Genomic DNA, 16,685 nt, shown 5'->3' with positions numbered 1-16,685 from the left:
GTCCAAATAGCCTTCTTCTCAATTTAATATATAGTTGGTGTTTGGCAAATGTTCTTTCTTACTTAAATCATTCTTAACCTCTATATCCACGTTCTTTATGAAGGCTTCTGAGATAGCTGTGGGCTCTGTGTATGTGTGTGCTTAGGGTTATTAAGATTATAAACTGTAGCATACTATTATATTGTGACATGAGTCTAACATTGCAGATATTGAAACAATAAGAACACAGAGAGAATAAAACTAATTCTGAGAAGGTACTTCATGACCGTAGTAAAGTACCTTTCCTCATGTCACGGCTTGTTTAATTTTGTAGGAATTTATTAACATCTTACTGAGCTGAATTTCTTTAGGCAACGTATTCTAGATAGAAGCTGCCATGAATTTTTACATTTAATTTTCAGCTTTACTATTCTGCCCTTTTACTGTTTATAAAAATCTACCTCTTACACGGCTATTTGTTACTGGTGTTGAGTGTTATCACCATTAAGGACCCGCCATTTTTAAGCTACTCTTCTGGGTGTTGAATAAATATTAGCAAATGTTCTAAATGCCAGGGCCTCTTGAGAACTTAAGAGGAATGTTGCTTAGGCAGGGATAGGGGTAGGGCAGAATAATTTCTGGCTCTGAGAATCAGTGCTCAATGTCTCAAAAAAAAAAAAAGTACCACATTTCACTGCTTTAACTGTTACTATGTTAGTGGCCGAATCTCCCTCAGACTGCCTTGAAATATTCTTTTATGTTGATACTTTGGAGAACAAGAATTCTCCTCTTCTCATTTGAGTTTTGAACTGTGTTTGAAAAGGGAATTCTGGAAAGGCTGGTCTGCAAAGGCATGACAAAGCAAGCCATCAACCTCACCATGAGGTCTCAGCAAGTTGCTTCATGTTTTCCATTTATAGCCTCCTCTTTTCTGTTAGTTCTTTTGAAGCACCCATAAAACAAAATAGGCTCATTAAATTTGAAGGGATAAGTGAACTTGGCAGTTGTGCCTATTCAAATAAGCTTTTTAAAATTTTTTAGATGTTCACACTCTAGAAAAAAAGAACACTCAGAAGACGAATGCCTCTTTCAATTAGCAGTAATCGTGCCTCGGATAAACCTCATTGGCTACGATGTTGCCACTGCGCAAAGCTAGATGAATGCCTCTTTATCAGTGGCTGCTCATGGCTGCCCTTTTGGGGTGAGTGAGAGTAGTTAGGGTCTGGAACATGTGGGCATTTTGCTATAGATCTAGCACTAAACTGGTCATTGAAGTTATTGTCACACTGAAAAGGCAGGATGGCCTCATCACTGCTATTTCAGTCATCAAGTTTATATATGAGGATGAAGACTGACCCTCTCAGTGCTCCCTCCTGGACAATCAAGGGCATTTTTTTATGACTCTTCCCACATGACATGGACTTGTCTTAGCTGTGGCATAAGCAAGAGTTCTGGCCTGTGGACTGACTCTTCCTATCTTTAGAGTTTCTTCTTTTATGAATTGTTTTCTGCAAATTTGGCTCCTTTTCTGCATCTACAGCATCCACATTTTAATGAGCCAGGGAGAATGCCAAGATACGTAAGAGGTGCTTTTAACCCTCGAAAAGTACAGTCAGTAAATGAGTTACCATGTGATGAGTTTAGTAAATCACTAAGTAAATGTGAGGCAATTTGAGTGGATCCTTGAAAGATGGAAAAGTTTCTATGGTTTCTGGTTAAGGAATAGTTTGTTGAAAAGCATAGCAGTGTTTATAGTCAGCAGACACTGTTTTGGTCGTTATTTTATTTGGTCTGAGCAGTGTATGACACTGTTGACCACTTGCTTCATCTTGAAGAATTCTCTTGGCTTCTGTGACACCACTTTTCACTGGGTTTCTTCCTTGTTTCTGACAGACCTTTTTTTTTCAATCTTACCACTAGGTTTCTATGACCAGGTAGATGCTGATGGTGTCTTGCCTGTGCTTCTGGCCAGGCTGATCTCTTAAAGGTCAGACACACGTATCTAACTACCTGCTGTCCCCACTCACATATCCAGTTCTTATTTAGCTACTTTAAGTCCAGCATGTCCAAGGCTAAACTCATTATTTTTCTCCCCAGTTCTGCATCTTTGTTAGTGTTTCTTATCTTAGTAAATAATGTACATTCAGTTATTCAAGTCAGAAACATGGTATAATCTTTCTTTCCTTCTTCCCTCTCCATGTGGTAAACTATCACACCCTTTATATTATAGTTTCTTAATATCTCCTGAATCTGTCCAGGTCTCTCCATTTCCATTATCATCTCCTTGGGTCATCACTCCATCATCTTTTCTTTGGGTGACAGCAGTAGCCGTCTATCTTATATCTTTTCTCCAGCTATTTTTTTTTTACATTGTAGTCAAATGAATCTTTCTAAAACAAAAATATGATCATCGTGTTGTTTCTTTCCTTAAAGGCCCCTGCTAACTCTCCTTTGCCCTAAGAACAGTATCTTAGGGCTACTTGCCTCTCTTGTTTTGGCCCTACTGACCTCTCTTACCTCATCTCTTGCCACCACCACTCAAGCTCCCCGAACTTCAGTCCTTTTGATGTGCATTTGCAATTCACTGACTCACCAGGTGAGTTTTCATGTCTTTAGGACTTTGGGCATGCTGTTCTCTGTCTAGTACATTCTTTTCCCTTGCTCTTTCTATGGCCTCAGCTGGGAAATCACTGTTCATACTAATAGCTTGTTTACTTGTCTATATCCCCTTAGGTCTGTCAACACCTCTTACACAGTTTGGAACATTTTAGATATTCAGTAGATATCTTTTTGGATGTATGAGTTTGTGGTAATGTGTAAGATATCTTTAAGGATTGGCAGATAACACAGTTTAACTGGAATGTAGGATATATGAAGGATAGAAGTGGAAGAGATGAAAGAAAGATGGTTAGGTATCAAGTTGGGTTTCCTGAACACAAATTCTGAGATAAGGATTCAGTGCAAGAAGTTTATTGGGGAATGCTTTTGGGGTCCACTCTTGTAAAGGACTTAGGAAGACAGGATGTGGCAGACAGAGAGGCTGGGCTAAAATGAAGTTGCAATGGAGCTCTAAGCTAATCTCACACGGCATGCAGAAGCTAGCATAACCCTACAAAGTCATCCTGAATTGAGACAAGGGGGCTGGGCCATTGTATACCCCTACCGATCAGTCATGGGTTGTGGGCTGCCTCTAGAGAAGGAGCAAAACTTGGGCCAAGCAGCTCCTTTGGCCAGAGCAGTTTCTGGGGAGGAATTTAACCAAGACCTGTCAGAAGCCAACTGTGGCATCTGGGGGACTGAATGCCTTGGTGCCGAAGGGGGATCTGGGTGGCACACCATAGCTCTATGACATGGGGCATACTTCATGATAAATTGAGGACTTTTACACCTTATTTGATAGGTCTTAGGATGCCATTGAAGGTGTTTACATAGAGAAGTATCATGATTCAGATCTGTATTTAGGAATAGTAATCTGGCTTAGGTGTTTAGATTGAACTGGAGGCAGAGAAATGGGAGATAGAGAAGACTGTGGAAAACTTTTGAAATAGTCCAGGTAAGGAAATAAAGACCCAAGCAAGAGTGTTGGTAGTGGAAGTGCAAAGGGCAGGTAGTTGATTGCAATAGATATGACAATGCTGGAAATCACAGGCCCTGGCCACTGATCACATATGGGAAACATGAAAGAGGAAGGAGACTCCCAGGAGACTCCAAGGTTTGGAGCCTGGCTAAATCTAAGAGTGGTGGTGCTGATAAAAGAAGTTTAAGAAGAATATAGGTTTGTTGATAGATTGGTTGAATTTGCAGGATGGTAGCCACTCAAGTAGAAGTGACCTACAGATGGCTAAGAAGTTTTTCAGGATGACAAAATACACATAAATAAAGTTATATAATGAGATGGTCATGCAGTAAGATAAGTATCAAATGGATATATATATACAGTTGTTGTTAAGAGAAGTCAGAGAAAAGTCACTGTGGCCAAGAAGTCTTCATGGGGCAGGTGGCTTCTGGGTGGGGTCCAGATGGAGGTGCGGGATCTGTGTGTGGGAAGGAGAGATGGGGAGGGAGGAATGATGACATTCTAAATGAGGGGTGATGCTTTGAGTGGAAGCAGAGAAGTAGGAATATACACCACATGTTTAGGAGAGCATGGGTAGAACAATTTGGCTAGAAGAGAGGATTCATTGAAGGAAATTTTTGTTTACAAAGCTGGCAAATTAATTGTGGAGGGTTTCAAATGACAGGCCGAATGGCAGGAAGGTTAGAGGAATTCAGGAGCTTTCTTGTAAACTCTGCCTCTGTTTCTGGAGTTTGATCCTGTCTACTGCCTGAAGGTGCATCTGGGGCTCTCATGTAGAAGGAGACTACTGGCTGAGAGTTCTTTTTCATATAGATTATAGGAAGACGTTAAAGAAAATTCAGCCTGCATGTGTTTCTGAGGCTTTTATATTTACAGTCTTGCTTGGTTTCATGAGGCATGAAGAATCTGCAGCCTAATTGGTCAGCTGGTTTACAGGCTCATCCTGAAAAATAAACATTGTGTATCTGCAAGTGGAAAGTCAGTGTGCGTAATCTAGCTGCCTAGTCACACCTGCCCCAATGTTGTTGAAAACTGACCGAGGGCTATAAAACTGTCAAGAGCCAGGGCCCAAGCAAGCTTCCACATTTAGTAGTTAATTACTGAAGCTACTGGGAAGATAACAGAGCATGCATTTGACTTGCTGGGATCCCTGTTTGCTACGGAAGCATCTGGCAGACTAAGTAGCTTTGTATTTCCTGAACTATTAAAAAAAAACACTTGAGCATGTTATTAAGTTGCAACTGATATCCAACAGCTCTACATTAATGTCTAAGAAGCAAACAAAAGAGTATTTGCTCTTTTTATTCATTGTTCAACCTCACATAATTGATTTCATTTTTTAGTTCATAGAAATGCTTACAGCACTATGAAATTAAAAAAAAAAACATATAGTAAAGTGTCCTTTAGCTGTTTGGTCTAATGTGGGTATGTTTCAGTGATCCACAGAAGACTCACACAAAGGTTGTGTGTTGTATTTTCATTGTTAATTAGAAACTTTAATTGCTTAATGCCTTACTTACTCCACTTGGATCCTTCCTGAGTCTAGCCTAGTTTTGGCAGCTGCCTTGAACATCCCTAGTTTAAATTTTTAATTTCTTTCATAAATACCTTGACTAGACAGGAAGAAGCATCATGTCCAGACCCCATGGTGTGATGTTAAGGGTGCTGAGAAAACTTCCTTATTTCCCAAATTAACTCTCATATAGTTTTCCTTTATTGAGATATCACTGACATGTAACAATACAGGTGTACAACATAAGGCGACCATATTTGTATATATTGTAAAATGATTACCAGAATAAATCTAGTTAACACTCATCATTATGCATAGTTACAGATTATTTTCTTGTGATGAGGACTTTTAAAATCTAGTCTTTTAGTAACTTTCAATATTGCAGTTGTCTTTTATTAGTAATGTTCCTTTAACAGGGATCAAAGATCTTAATGCAATTTATTCACCCATGGCATCTACTAGACTTATCCCTGGTAGATGGAGTTTTTGGTTTAGTGACAGGTTTTTAAAGTTAAGCACAGATAAAATCAGTGGTCACTGAGCAGAAATGAGGTGATCAGGACTGTGAGCTTTGGAGTCAAATTGATCTGGGTTACAGACCTGGCTCCACCACTTCCTACTTGTGTGACTTGGGCAGTGTGTTTCTCTGAAGTTCAGCCTCTTCACCTTTCAAATAGAATGGAAATGCCCATGCCATAAAGTGAGATAGTCTTTGTAAAGAATATCAAGTGTTTAGCACAGTGTAAGGCCACAGTGCATGGCATATAATAGGTGCTCAGTAAATGCTAGCTCTCATTATTATTATTTAAATATCTAGGTGTTAAAAATGCCTTTCTTGAGAAAGGTTACCATAAGCTATACCTTTAAGATGCTTGAAAGCATGTCTTAAATTTTCAGCTGAGGCACTAGCCTAAATTCCTCCTTAGGAGATTAATGTGAACTGCCCAACACCTGAGTCCTTTGCTTCTGATCCTCACTTAACAGATCTGAATCCAACCTGCTCCTGCAGCTTTACCTGTTGAATCTACTGTTTGATGTCTGGTACCTCTTGCCTCTTCTGCTGTGGTAGACAAAGTCTGGCCTCTCCCCTGTTCTCTATCACCAGTTTGGCTTTGCTATGCCACCTCATCTATTCGGGTTGACCCTCTTGACCCAGTTCTGTATTTTGACTTTGCCTTACCCAGTTGGCAATGATGGACCCATTCTGGTGGCTGCATATAGGACACCAAGATGTTAAAATCCTCAGCTAATGGGATTGGTGAACTCTGTACCAAAACACTACTGAACAAGCATCCATACGCAAGATTCTGGTGACTTACTCCCAGATTTGGACTCAGTCTCCCATTTCAGTTTAATGCCCATTTTGTTTAGGGAGCTTTAATAATGGCCTGGCTGTGCTTACTTATCATATTTGCAGGACTCCTATTTATTTTATGAGTTTGCTTTGAACTTTTTAAAAAAGAACTTCTTAGTCTGATGTGAAATTCATTGTAAAAAAAGTAAATTGCAGATATAGAAAAATTTAGAGAGAAGAGAACACACTGTTCTTTTAATTCTATCCCAGAAATAACTATAATTAACATTTGGAGTACTTTTTTTTTGTTTCTGTGCACATATTTATGCAATTGAGATAGCACTAACTGCATTTTCTGCTTAACACTGTATCACAAACAGTCCCTATTCTATAAAAATTCTCTTTATAAACATTTTAATGACTGCATAATATTCTATTACATAGATGTACCATAGTTTTAATTATAGTACATGTAAACTGTTTGGTTAATAGAAATAACATTAAAGTAACCATAATTGTGCATAATCATTTATAAATTTGAAATCCAGTTCTAGTACTTTTTTTATTTGCATAAAGTAATAGTTTTTTTCTTTCTGGCATTCTTGGACAAGGAGTAAACAGCTAGGCCAAGATAATGGTAGGCACTTAAATATTTATTGAATGAATGAAGTATTAAAAAAATGATGTGCCAGCCCTGGCTGGCGTAGCTCAGTGGATTGAGCACGGGCTGGGAACCAAAGTGTCCCAGGTTCGATTCCCAGCCAGGGTACATTCCTGGGTTGCAGGCCATAAACCCCAGCAACCGCACATCGATGTTTCTCTCTCTCTCTCTCTCTATCGCCCTCCCTTCCCTCTCTAAAAATAAATAAATAAAATAAATTAAAAAAAAATGATGTGCCTTCATTAAAAATGAATACCTGGAAGTGTGACACTAAGTAAGGACTCTACTTGCCCTTCAAGACAAGAAGTACATTAAAGAGAAGGGATATAGAAAAAAAATAAATGAAACTAAAAATAAATCTAGGAATTAGAAAACTGTTCTCTGCTGCAGTCAGAATAAAGAATATACCCATTCTCTAGCTTCCCCATGGAGACAGAGACTGGTGGCTAGTGACCAAACCTCTTTGCTCTTCTTCCTGGACACACTGTTAGACTCCATTTCTCAGCCTTTCTCCTAAATGTGGCAAAGGAAGATGAGCAGTTTGTGTAAACCACTTCCAGGCCTTCCCATAAAACGTTCTCATGTTCCATCTGCCATTGAGCCACCTCTTGATATAGGTGAACAAAGTAACCTTGGAAGCCATCTGCTGAAGATGGTAGAGCCCCTGAATGTCAGAAGCTTGGAATCCTGAATCTGTGCTTAGAAACAATTGCCTATTGGGTTATAGGAGACAGAACCCAGGGTCATTTCTGACATGTCCTTATTCCTCACTCTACATCCAATCCATCTTAGAGTCCTTTATTTGTCCTCCATACATGTTGAATCTGTTCTCTTATCTTTATGCTCTCCACCAATACTTTTGTCCAAATTGACGTATCATCCTTTCCTGGGCTGCTGGCATAGCCTTCAAGCATGCATCTTTTCTGCACCCATCACCCACTCTGCCTTTCTAGACTATCAAAACCTGTTTTTCCTCTACTACCTACTTTGGTGCTAGATTCTGCAGGACATATTATATTTTGATAGGAACCCTGGCCTTGAATCTTTGTTCATGCTGTCAAATAAGGTCAATATTGAGATTGGTAGGATTATTAGAAGTTATTTGTATTCCAGACAGGAACTAAACTTAACCATACATAGAAATAACTGTGAATCACATAGATATATCCCACTAAACCCAAACCAAATGTACCTTCTTTTTTTAAACTATGTTTTATTGATAATGTTATTATAGTTGTCCCATTTTTTCTCCCTTTGTCACCCTCCACCTTGCATACCCCCTCCCACCAGCATTCCCCTTTTGGTTCATGTCAATGGGTCATACATATAAGTTCTTCGGCTTCTCCATTTCCCATATTATTCTTAACCTCCCCCTGTCTATTTTGTGCCTATCAGTTATGCTTCTTATTCCCTGTACCTTTTTCCCCATTCTCCTCCCACCCCTCCCCACTGAAAACCTTCCATGTGATCTCCATTTCTGTGATTCTGTTCCTGTTCTAGCTGTTTACTTAGTTTGTTTTTGTTTTTGTTTTTTAGGTTCAGTTGTTCACAGTTGCGAGTTTGTTGTCATTTTACTGTTCATAGTTTTGATCTTTTTTTCTTAGATAAGTCCCTTTAATATTTGATAAATAAGGGTGTGGTGATGATGAGCTCCTTTGACTTTACTTATCTGGGGAGCACTTTATCTGCCCTTCCATTCTAAATGATAACTTTGCCAGATAGAGTAATCTTGGATGTAGATCCTTGCCTTTTGAGACTTCAAATACTTCTTCCCAGCCCCTTCTTATCTGTAAGGTTTCTGTTGAGAAATCAGCTGATGGTCTAATGAGTACTACTTTGTAGGTAACTATCTCCTTTTTTCTTGCAGCTTTTGAGATTCTCTCCCTATCTTTAATCTTGTGTAATTTAATTATAATGTGTCTTGGTGTGTTCCTCCATGGGTCCAACTTCTTTGGAACACTCTGAGCTTCCTGGACTTTCCTGTCTAGTTCCTTTGCCAGATTGGGGAAGTTTTCTTTCATTGTTTTTTTAAAAATAAGTTTTCAATTTCTTGCTCTTCCTCTTCTCCTTTTGGCACCCCTATGATTTGGATGTTGGAATATTTAAAGTTGTCCCAGAGGTTCCTAAGCCTCTTCTCATTTTTTGAATTCTTGTTTCTTCATTATGTTCCAGTCAAATATTTATTCCTTCCTTCTGTTCCTAACCATTGTTTTGAGTCCCAGTTTCCTTCCCTTCACTGTTGGCTCCCTGTACATGTTTCTTCATTTCACTTTGTATAGCTTTTATTTCTTCCTTTATTTTGCAATTGTACTCAATCATTTCTGTGAGCATTCTGATTACCAGTATTTTGAACTTTACATCTGATAGCTTGTCTATGTCCTCATTGCTTAGTTCTTTTTCTGGAGTTTTGATTTGTTCTTTTATTTGGGCCATATTTCTTTGTCTCTGCTTACCTGCTAAGTTGTAAGAGGTGTAGCCTTAGGTATTTGCCAGGACAGGGCAACCCATGTTGCTGCATTGTGGCATTATATGTGGGGGAGGGGTCTGAGAGGGAACAATGCTGCTTGCTGGGCTCTCACCCCACTTTCAGTCACTTCCCTCATTTCCTACAGCAGATTGTGCCCTTTCTGATGATTATTTCTGGGTGGGTGGGTTTGTGTATTTTCTAGGATCCCATGGGTCCCTTCAATGGACTCTCCTGAGAGAGAGGGAGTTTCTCCTGTGCTACAACCCCCACAAATTTTTACAGCCAGAGGTTTTGAGGTGTTAGTTTCCTGAGCTGGAACCCTGGGTTGTGCAGTCTGCCTCACTTCCCATTTGTTCCTTCTGGGTTATCCGCAGGTGAACATGGGATATCTTGGTCTACCAGCTGCCACCTTGCCACGTGTCCTCTCCATTTCTGGCTGTCTGTCTTCTCTGCCCCTCCTACCAGTCTGGATGAATGTTTCTTTTCTAACTCCTTGATTGTCAGACTTCCATACAGTTCAAATTTCTGGCAGTTCTGATTGTTTTTTGTTTTTAAATTGGTTATTATTTTTCTTTTGGTTGTGCAAGAAAGTGAAGTGTATCTACCCACGCCTCCATCTGGGCCAGATCAAAAGTTTTTGTTTTCCAAACGTACCTTCTTCCATGTGCTAGATTTCTGAAAGTACTGTGATTACTTCAGTGACATCCAGCATGAGAAGTGTGCTGTGACAAGGGGGAGGGCCAAAGAAGGACCTAAAAGGATAGAGTAATTCTAACCAATTCAACTAAATGTATTACTTTTGCAAACTTTACAAAAATAATATGACCATGTGACACATTGCTAGGGTCTCTGCAGGGCCTTAGAAGCAACTGCTATAAGGGAAGGGTCTTGAAGCTTTATCTTCATTAGCTTCTCTGAAAATTCACCTTTGAAGGTCATCTGATTATATGTACTACTTTGTGTTGAACTTATGATGTGTTCTGGAATCAGATAAGCTCATAGTATTAACTATAAGATGCAACTTTATGTAATAGCTAATGTATCTTTGCATAATTCAGATCCATGTGTCATAGACATGGTTGGTACCTGATTTGTTAAATGAGTGATACTCAGAGAAGAAACTAGACTAGAAGAAGAGAAAGAGAGAGGGAGAGAGAGAAAAAGATGGAGAACCAATAGGAAAAAGGTCAAGGAAGAGGTTCATATGGTATTGAAGACATTAGGCTAGTTATTCTTACTTCAGGTGTCAGACTCATTAGTGTGCTGACCTCAGTCTGTCAGCAAATGTTGATGCCTGCCACATCGCCTCAGCTGCTTGAGTTTACTGGGGACTGCAGTAGAAATTTCTAGCTCAGTGACAGCATCCCACATCAAGCCAGTGTCTCTCTTTCTCTGTGCCTGAGGACTTTCTTCATTGCTAGAGAGCTTGCCCCCTGCAGGCAGTTACAAAGCGGGTATAGCATTAGTGCCCCTGGGGCAGCCCTCACCATAAGGATGGAAGTTGGTGGATAAATGGACCGGCCTAGGCAGCTTCTGAGGTGAGTTCCACATGATTTCCCAGAGGCTTTCCAGGGAAACTGAGTATCAGTTGCCCGCAGAAATGACCAGTTCATTACCTCATTCATTTATTGGCATCTGTCCCTTTCCTGACTCATTTTCCCCATTTCCTCTCCTATGCTTCCTGAGGTAACCTCTCAAACTACTCACATTCAATTCTTGTGTCAGTCTGCTTTTGGGGCAACACAAACCAAGATACCTGGCTTAAGTAAGTAATTTGCCATTTAAAGGAACATAACCTCAATATTAAAATATAAAAACATGGAATACAGGTTTTGAAGAAAATAAATAATTTGGAGGTACCCCACAAACTCAAAAAAATATTTGTTTGTATTATATGCATCTGTTTAAAAATAATGCTGAGATCTTGAAAAAAGTAATTTAGTTTCTATGGGAAGAAAAGCAAAAGAACTGAATTATTGCATTCAGGTCTTTAAAATTCTCTTCCATTTATATTCCAAGTTTGGCTTATTAAAGAGCTCTGTGCTCCGTTAACATATACATGTGCTTAAAATATACACAGGTTAACTAGACATCTGTGTTGACTGCATATGAGGCAGTTAACTTTTTGCCTTGTTTCTGTTCAATGATTCTGATATTTTAGTCTGCTAGCCAGATGAAACAAGATTGGTTTTTTGGTACCAGATGTGTCACAGTATGAGTTTGTATTTTGCAGGTGCTCCCCCCAGCTGGGAAGATGGAAACTTGCCATCTTTTTGAGATGATGATTCAGGATAGAAATATAAGTGTGTTAAAAATAATTCAACATATTAATGAAGGGCTTTATCCCTTGTGGGCTTCTTATGCATAACATATGAGCAGGCTAACAGCTGTTCTATATTTTAAAAGAAGATTTAGAAAGTTAGAAGTTTTCGTGGGTACTCAAAACATAAGCAACTGCTTGGAGTCATGGAAACAAGATTCAACAATAAACTTGTATTTGTGAGGCTTCCCCCCAAATAATAATCCCACCGGGCTGTGTTCAGGTGGTCTGAGGGTACTGAACAATCCATTTCCAGCATTTGGATTCACTAAATCATCTTTTTTGTAGAGACAGAGTATAGAGATGGCAACATTTAATAGATATGGGAACTAGTTTCCAGCTGATTTCTACCTTCCAATATTTATATTTTAAATCACATTAAAAATTCACACTTATTCTTGCCATTTTACTTAAAATATATTGTGAAAGGACTAAAAGCCCAATTGAGAACTGAGGTGTTAATAAAATACATCTTATCTTATTCCAGGTCTCTAAGCAAAACTCCTTGAGGTGATGATATTCATTGTTTGCCCTTCCAAAAATCATTTAATGAGTATTCCCCAACATCAAGGAATGGCGTAGTCCTTACATTAGCCCCTTACCTTACACTACTCCTGTGGAAGAAAGGACTCTGTGAGCCCTTTGATCCAGCTTCTGACCCAGGAGAGTGTTAGCCTGCTCCATCTTTACCACTGTGACTTGTCCATTTCCCCCGTTCTGACAGCTCCGTCTGGATCTTTAATGATAGGCATTTTTTTTTCTCTTGGAAATTGCTGTTCTCTCAAGTATAGTAGGTCTACACGACTTGTTTCTCGAATTTCAGTTTCTAGAGTTTAACAATATTTTGTGTAACACAATTACTTCTGTTCTCTGGAGTTTTTAAATAGAATAAGTCAGCTGAAGTTGAAGGGAGTAAATAACAATCAGGTTGTATCTATGTTATTTTGACCTCACTGCACGTAAGTATCTGCAGTGGTGAAAACTGGTCATGACAACCAGCAAGCCTGGTCCATGATGTGGGTGGACACTGTGCAGGAAGAAGGCTGGAAGGAAAAGGATGGGTGGTTTGTGTTGAAACTGGGAGTGTGGACAATGAAGAGCCCTAATCTAAGTCATAAGACCTGCATTCTTGGTACAGTGTTCTTGCTCAACAAACTGTATCCTTGAGCAAGTTGTAAAAATAAGGTGGTTTGATGAGGTGACATTTAAGTTTAGGATCCTATTATTATTAAAAAGCATATGTATATGTATAATAATTGGAGATTTTATGTTTGGAGGAGATAGAGGTTGCAAGTGGCCAAAGAAACTAGTTAAGAGGGAAATTTGACAGTAGAAGGGAAGTTATTCTCCTTTTGAGAAGTCTTGACAACCAAGAGTGCTTTCCTAACCATTGTCAGAAAATAACTCTGTTCAGCCAGAGATGATGGAAGGTTCAGAGCCCAAGCATGAACATTAGAATAGTGAAGTGATGGAAATGACTAGTTCAGTTTTCATTACTGAGTAAGAACATGTGTATTTCCCCAGAAGCATGTTTGAAGTGTGGGAACCCTTGGCTGGACTTTTTCACTGGTGAAACAAGGTAAAAGGATTTCCAATTCAACATGACTAATCATATTTCAGTTAGTGTCAGTGGAAAGGAGCAAAAACATTCATAATTTAATACAATGAATTATAAAAATTCTTAATTTAAATTGTAATTTAAAAATTGTTACAGCTAAATTTGGTTATTTCTCATGTCCTTGGCCCCAGTGATGAAATCACATTGCAAAGACCTATTTTGGGGAGGGAACTATTAGTTTTCTCTTCTACCAATGTCCAATAGCCTCTGCATGCAAAGAATACTCAGATGCTTAAAATTGGCAAATAGAGCCATCTTCTCCCAATGCAGCACTGAGGTGGGGGATTAGTTATACTTTATGAAGCTGAAAAAAACCACTCTGTTTGAATAGCCCAGTTTTATGAATAAAAAATAAAGCTAAGTTCTTCACAAAGCTAATTCTCACAGCTGATTGTTAGATGTGAGACTAGACCCTTGGTTCTCCTACACTACATCATGCTGATAGAAGTTGCTCAATAAATGTTTGCTGCTAAATAATAATGACTGATGATGAATTATTCTCATAATTCTCATCTCTGGGAGTTGGTTTCAATCAGTGATTCTCATTGAGGAAGGGAGGTGGGAATCACATGTATTTTCAAAACAAAGTAGGGCTTTGTCTTACTGCTTTGGTATGTTCTTAGAAATGATAGTTACTGTATTTTGAATTTCAAATTACATGAAAAGAAAGCATATGATTGTTCTGTTAACTGAGAATGGTTGTACCTATAACTGAACTCATGCATTTCCAGGATTTTGTGTCTGTCAATTAAAAAAAAAGACTTTTTAAATTTGCTATTCTTTTTAGTTGAAAATGAAACTAAAAAAAATGGGTAATTTAGGCTGTGAAATTAGTCTAGGAATCAGTTTCCTCTTTGACACTCAAGATAAAAAGGAATTTCAGGTAGAAACAACCTACTAACTGATGTTCATCAACTGATGGATTGTCAAACAAATGTAATATACCCACACAATGGAATATTATTCAGTCATACAAAGGAATGAAGTAGTGATGTATGCTACAACATGAATAAACCTTGAGAACATTATGGTAAATGAAAGAAGCCAGACACAGAAGGCCACCTACTGTATGATTCTATTGATATAAAATGTCCAGAATAGGCAAATTCATAAAGACAGAAAGTAGGTTAGTGGTAACTCCTACCAAGGCTTCTGGAAGACAGGAATGGAGAATGACTGCTAATGTGTATGGAGTTTATTTTTAAGTGATAAAAATGTTAGAGACCTAGATAGTGGTGATGTTTGCATAACATTGCACTGTACTAAATGGCACTGAGTTGTACACTTTAAAATGGATTTTATGTGTATTTTACAACAAAAAGGAAAATTCATCAGTGACACTTCAGTACATCTACCCTTTCCATGTGTCTATGATTTTTTAATAGAACTAGGCTTTGGGATTAAGGGGCAACCATCTTGTCTGAAGTTAATGGCTTCTGTAGATCCAGAAAACATACATACATTCATACATATATATATATACATACATAAATACACATATTTATATAATTCTTCAATAATGTAATTATCTTCTATATAATTATATAATAATATATATGTTTAGCAGCCAGGACTTATGCATAGTAATTTCATAAACATTCCTATTTCTTCCATGATCCTCTGTGGAGTTATAGATAAGATACTGTCTTCTTGTTTAAGAGTGAAAAGTCTTAAGGTCTTAGGTTTAAAAAAAGCTTTTACCATTCTTAACTCTGACTTGAGAACTGTGTCTATAAGTAGAAAAATCACTATATTGATTAAAAATGGAAGAGTTTAGATTCAGGCTTAATGTTTCTGGCCTGCAGGTAATCATGTGAACAGGGTGACAGGAACACCCTCCCAAATCCTGCCGTGTCGTAGCTGGCTGTTTTCTGTTCTTCCTTGCCCGGTCCTTGTTCAGGACTTCTCTCATCATCGTTTCTGTGCCTCTCCAGCCTTTAGAAGCTCACCCTGTTTTATGCACACAAGACGTTTGTGTTTTGGTTTTTGGTCTCTTGGGTACACTTTCTTTTTGACAATCACGCCCATTTAGTCGACTCTTGAGAAACGTTTGTTTTGGTGTAAAGGTTACCTGGGGTCAGGGTTTATTCATAGGTATTTTTAAACAGTATGCAAAAGAAAGTTGGCTGAACACCTTTTTGTGGCATGATTTTAATAGTCTTTTTGTTTCCTCGTCTCTAAATTAATTTTAAAAATCAAATGGTTGTGTTTTTTTGGCAGCTATAACTAATTTTTTCCCCAGACATAAAAATTATATTGGCTGTTATAGGTTACCTTAAAAAAACCACCAAAGATTGGGTGATCCTCTAAAAGAATATTTGTTTTTATTTAAAACTATGATACATCAAAGTAAAGGAGTTATATTTTAAACAAGTAAGAAGATATAAAACTTTTTCACAGAATTGGAATGGAGGGTAATTTGCTTTAAGTTCACTGTCATTCTGGAGGCCAAGAATTGGAACCATCACCACTTTCTTTCTTATGAGCACCATATATAAAAATGAGAATTTTAGTTGTAAGTTGGTAAAGTTTTAGGGTTTTAATTTTATTCAGAAATTAAAACTTCTTCAGTAAAATACCTTTTTTTTTCATTTTACTCCACATCTCGAATTTAAGAATGTTATATTTACTCGGCATTATGGACTAAATGTTTGTGTCCACTCAAAATTCATATGTTGAAATTCTAACTCTCAGTGTGATGAAATTAGGAGGTGGGGTGTTTGGGAGGTCATGAGGTCATGAGGGTGAACGCCACATTAGTGGGATTAGTTCTCTTATAAAAGGGACTCCCGAGAGCTCTCCCTCTCTTTCTTCCATGACACGTTATGAGTCCGTAACCCAGAAGAGGGTTCTCACCAGGACCTGACCATGCTGGCACCCTGATCTTGGGCTTCCAGCCTTCAGATTGTAAAAAACAGATTTTTGTGGTTTATAAGCCACCCAGACTATAATTTGTCCTAGCAGCTCCAGCTAAGATACTGTGTTTGCTTCTTCAGGTTAACTGTAATGTGGTTTAGAAGGTATTTGTTTTCTCATCTCCTTCCCATAGATTTCCCAATACAATAATTTTCTAAGGGATACCTCATTCATTTTGGAAATTTTGCTCACTGTTTTTTTTTTACATTCACAATCAAACATTTCTGACAAAATTTAAAATACCCTACAGAAACCAGCATATTGTACAATGATTTATTACTGTGTAATAAACAACTGTGTTGAGACTAATCATGAAAATAAACACAAATGTGGTAGATAC

At 38.2% G+C, this 16,685-nt stretch overlaps 1 non-coding gene across 1 annotated transcript; it reads right to left on the bottom strand.

Annotated features, from left to right (window-relative positions):
• Window positions 1-988: 988 nt before the first annotated feature.
• Window positions 989-1,133, bottom strand: LOC123812206. The gene has a single exon (XR_006784497.1). It is a non-coding gene; the product is annotated as a U4 spliceosomal RNA (small nuclear RNA).
• Window positions 1,134-16,685: the final 15,552 nt, after the last annotated feature.

This window comes from Phyllostomus hastatus, unplaced genomic scaffold (assembly GCF_019186645.2).
Source record: "Phyllostomus hastatus isolate PE091 unplaced genomic scaffold, TTU_PhHast_1.1 phas_scaffold_78, whole genome shotgun sequence".
NCBI lineage: Eukaryota > Metazoa > Chordata > Mammalia > Chiroptera > Phyllostomidae > Phyllostomus > Phyllostomus hastatus.
Note: the sequence above shows the minus strand (reverse complement) of the source record. Positions and strands in the feature narration are given on the sequence as shown.